Consider the following 5,236-nt stretch of genomic DNA (forward strand, 5'->3'; position numbering starts at 1 on the left):
ACTTCTATTTTTTGTATTTTTTGTTGGTACCACTGGAGCGTTCCCATCTCATTCGCGTTTTAGTGCCTCGCCGATCACCACGTTATTCAAGTTTTAAAAAACGTTACAAAAGCGTAGTCACCAAAACGATAGTGATTTATTTATTTATTTAATGTCAAGGTAACATCGCAATGTACAAAACATTAATTGCATAGTGATATCATATCACCACACTAGACACTAAGACTAGACTAAGACACTATTATAATAAAACCTTATAACATAAAAATATGTAACAAATAAATAAATAAATCACTATCGTTTTGGTGACTACGCTTTTGTAACGTTTTTTAAAACTTGAATAACGTGGTGATCGGCGAGGCACTAAAACGCGAATGAGATGGGAACGCTCCAGTGGTACCAACAAAAAATACAAAAAATAGAAGGGCAGATTTTCTGCTTTCAAATAAGTGGTAGAAAGGCAATACTTTGACGTATTACTACAATGTATACCTAATCTCTTCGGACGAAGCAACTCGTATAATTGGGATAGAACTTCACTTCAGGTAAGTTCGTTTAATCATCAATTATGTTTGGTAAGCTACTGATTTAATGTGCATAATTTTACTCCAGGTTACTTTCACATTGTTAATATCGCGGTCCCAATTTTTGTAAAATGATAACAGCTGTTTATAATCCAATATATCATTTTGATTGTCTTCTTTTACTACATAAGGTGAACCTGTAGACTTGGCGCATCTGATCAATGCAACCTGCTGAGGGACATAAATATCTCTATATTTTTTTCTCCGCTCTATTAGTGCGTGCATTGCGTCACCCTCATTTTGAGAGTGTCCAACTTCGAAAAAATGATGATTTATAGTAATATTGAACATCTTACTAGAATACGCGTACATTGCAAATATTATCCTATTTTTATTTTGACCACCACAGCTGTCGGAGTAGGATTGAATTCAGCATAACCTTCCTGAACTTTCATTTTTATAAAGTCGAAAACAAAACTACTTATTTCATTCGAGCTCTTACGTCCGATAGTTTCGTCCCACACATAGCAATATCCTATACGTTTACCCATATCAAAAATTGAGAAATTATAAGTAGCAAGTATTCTTGTATAATAAAAAATTGATACTTCCTTCTGACTGTGGAGTATTTAGATTTTTTTGTAAATCATAGACTGCTGTTACAACAGAATCAGAGTTTTTGGCTCGGCTTTTGTCCATGTTCTTTAATGTTCTAACTACTTCTTTATTAGCAATATGTAAAGCAAAATCATATTCTACCTTACTTTTATCAGTTACAGAAGCGTTTTTAAAAATGTCACATTTGGGGCATTGGTCTTTCTTGGGCTTATTAAACTTAATTAAATTCCATGATAAATATTTCTCTATATTGCCGAGATGTAGCCACTTTCTGATCAGGATATTTTTCTTTCATACATTCAGTAAATAACTTATAAAGAATAGGTAAGCTCAGTTCTGTATCCAGGTACTGTTTAGATGATCTACTTCTAACATAGTGCGAGTCTACCAATGGCATTTCGGATATGTGATTTCGAATAGACTGTTTAATTTGGTCGGGAATAATATTTTTACGCGAGCGATTGCCTCTAATATCATTTGAAATGGTACCTGTACCAGAATTACTCATTTTTTGAAAAGAGTTTGTATCCACATGTCGGTAATTGAAAAAGTATTTAAGAACATAGTTTTATAAGTTCTTATTTCTTGACCATCTAAATGCAAATAATACTCATAAGAACACTTACGACGGCTAGACGAAGCTGAACTAGCGATAATTTGTTTTCTAGGAACTCTTTTGACAAGTCAGCTTAAATAATCAGCTTGTTTATTATGATCACCTAATGCCCAAAAATTATTAAATACTGAGTTTCTTTGGTTTTCTGTAATCAGTTATCTACATTTACGTGGACATTTAGCACCACAGCTAGGCTTGTGTTTTTTTCTGGATTAGCTGTCCCTTTCTATTAGTAAATTCTTTACGTAAATTTTTCTTACGTTTACGAATTTCTGCTACCCAATTTTCTTTGTTCAAAATTCTCTTTCTTCCTGGACTGCTTTTTTTGGATAATTCTTTTCCCTTTCTTTTGTGATGAAGTTGAATCCACTTCTGCATCAGGTAGTCTTTCATTTTCCATCAAATTGCTAGATTCTGCGGCTGTATTTTTAACTGGCTGGTGAAGCACTACAGCATCGCGTGACTCTTGATTTTGATCTACAAAAAATAATACAAAATTACATGATTAACAGCACAATTCATCAAAACATTCGTTTCTTCTGGTTATAGGAAACAAGTATTTATATCAAGTTACCTCCATCAAGCAAACCGTTCGTCTCTTGTATTAGTATATTGTCATAGTTTTCATTGACTTCATCGTTAAGTTACACTGTACTATCAGCATCAGGAGTTACAACTGTAGGAGCTGAAATATTAAAAAAAAAAAATATTACAGGACTAGCAGTGCCATGCGGTTTTACATACAGACTATAACTGACATTCAAACTTTCGCTTTCATAATACTAGGATGATATTTAGTATGATTACAATAATAAATAAACAATACGAACCGTTTTCTTGAGGCGGTATATATTCCGAAACTATTAGTGAGAAAGGTTCTTCAATAATTATTGTGTCGGAGGCTGCCACTTGGTCTTGATGTTTAACCGGAGTACGTTGTCTTAGATCGTACTTAAAAGTTAGCAAATCGTGGCCTGGAAACGAAAAGATAACGTTTTTATCCACAGAATGGTAAAAAGTTGGTAATCACGGTTGGCTCTTTTGTAGTGGTCCGCCATTACGACATGATCATTGTAGGTACCGTAAAATGCTGCAACTTTGCAAACTAAGCTCAAAGGGGTTTGGGTAAAATTGGTGCCTTTTTTTTAGGATTGCGGCCACCGATAAAACTGGTATTTTATGACAGAGCAGCAAAAAACAAACAAAAAATGTTATATAATACATATGGCTAAATCACATCGGGGCAGAGATATTCCATCTTCAATATGTTAAATTCCATTGATTACACCTGTGGGCTACATTACACATTATCCGGTACCAAACCTCTGGAATCCAAGGTCCAAGCCATTAATGACTTTCCTGCACCTAAGACAGTCAAAGAACTTAGGCGTTTCTTGGGAATGCTCAACTTTTACAGGCGGTTCTTGCCCCATTCCGCCGCAGTTCAAGCCCCTCTGAACGCATTGCTGACTGGCAGTGTCAAGGCTTCTCACCCTGTCAACTTGACCGGTAACGCACTGCTAGCCTTTAACAAATGCAAGGAAAGTCTCGCAAACGCTGCGCTTCTCGCACACCCAGACTGTCAGGCCAAACTTGCTCTGGTAACAGATGCGTCCGACCTAGCAATGGGTGCAGTACTGCAGCAGGAAAAGGATGGAATCTGGGAACCACTGGCATTCTTCTCGCGGAAATTGAGTCCCTCGCAACAGAAATACTCGCCGTATGACCGCGAACTCTTAGCCATATACGAGAGCATCAAACACTTTCGTCATATGGTAGAAGCGAGGCATTTCGTGGTTTACACGGACCATAAGCCGCTCAGTTATGCTTTCAGCGAAAGGAAAGCTAACTGTTCGCCTCGCCAGTACCGTCACCTCGACTACATCTCGCAGTTCACGACCGACATCCGACACATCTCTGAGAAGGACAATGTCGTCGCCGATCCACTATCACGGATCGAGGAAACGCAGATGCCGGTGGACTTTGACGTACTGGCTTCATCGCAAGCTACCGACCAGGAGTTGACTCAATTTTTGGGTGATGAATCGTCACTACGCCTGAAAAAGTTGAGAATTCCCAACTCCCATTTTGAACTTTATTGTGACGTTAGCACCCCCTCACCCAGGCCCTTCGTTACCAAGCCTTTGAGGAGACAAATTTTCGACAGTCTTCACAGCCTCAGCCACCCAGGCGCCAACGCCACCGCCAAGCTAGTTGCCGAGCGTTTTGTCTGGCCTGGCGTACGCAAAGACTGCCGAGAATGGTCTCGTCAATGTTTAGCTTGTCAACGCGCCAAGGTATCTCGCCACGTGTCTTCTCCATTAGGCACATTTGAACTTCCTCGCACTCGATTTGCCTTCATTCACATCGACATTATCGGCCCCCTGCCTGTTTCACAGGGCTACCGCTACTGCCTCACTGCTGTGGATCGTTTCACACGCTGGCCGGAAGTCACACCTATGGTAGACATGACAGCTGAAACGGTTGGAAAGGCACTGATATCGTGGATATCCAGATTTGGAAGTCCAACAGATGTCGCCACAGACCGCGGCCGGCAGTTTGAATCGTCACTCTTCCAATATCTTGGAAGAGCGATTGGATTCAAACACCGCAGAACAACCGCGTATCACCCAGCTAGTAATGGCCTAGTGGAACGATTCCACAGGCAGTTAAAAGCGGCCATAATGTGCCATGCCGATCCGAATTGGGTTGACACATTGCCTTTAGTGCTGTTGGGCATAAGAAGTGCATTCAAAGATGATTTGCAGACGTCATCAGCTGAGTTGGTCTATGGCGAGCCGTTACGCTTACCTGGAGAATTTTTCCAGGCAACGACTCCCCAATCCACCGATATATCGGATTTCACCACTCGGATACGTCAATTTGCATCAAAGATAAAACCTTCACCAGCTGCACGTCACAATAAAAGCAAAATTTTTATCTACAAGGACTTATCTACGTCCAGTCATGTATTTTTAAGGGATGATACATCACGCGACTCTTTACAGCCCCCGTACACCGGCCCTTACGAAGTACTAGAGCGTAACGAAAAATTTTTCAAAATTTTAGTAAGGGCGTCACTGTATCCATAGACCGCCTCAAACCGGCCTACATATTGGTTGACCCATCTCCCGACCCTAGCCCAACCTCACCCACCTCTCCCAACCCCAAAACTTTTCCTCCTCCTGACCCTGCGCCAGCGGCCCAAGCTCAGGACGACGTCAAAAGGACACGTTCGGGACGTGTAGTTCGCTTTCCGGACTTTTATCGCCCTTAACCAGGTCTCTGGGGGGGAGTGATGTGGGCTACATTACACCACACACACACATAATTAAACACATAATATAAACATACACACAACATAATATCTATTTTATCGACTAGTTTGTCGACACCGCAATCGTCGATCATTTGCCTGCACTACAAAATTAGATAGGCATAAAAAACCGGCCGCGAGGTGCAAGCGTTGACCTAATTA

At 40.4% G+C, this 5,236-nt stretch overlaps 1 long non-coding RNA gene across 1 annotated transcript; it reads right to left on the reverse strand.

Annotated features, from left to right (window-relative positions):
- Positions 1-1,934: 1,934 nt before the first annotated feature.
- LOC123876278 lies at positions 1,935-2,869 on the reverse strand. Its single transcript, XR_006798298.1, has 2 exons — positions 2,333-2,869; positions 1,935-2,235 (listed from the first exon to the last, which is right to left on the reverse strand). It is a non-coding gene; the product is annotated as an uncharacterized LOC123876278 (long non-coding RNA).
- Positions 2,870-5,236: the final 2,367 nt, after the last annotated feature.

This window comes from Maniola jurtina, chromosome 21 (genome assembly GCF_905333055.1).
Source record: "Maniola jurtina chromosome 21, ilManJurt1.1, whole genome shotgun sequence".
NCBI lineage: Eukaryota > Metazoa > Arthropoda > Insecta > Lepidoptera > Nymphalidae > Maniola > Maniola jurtina.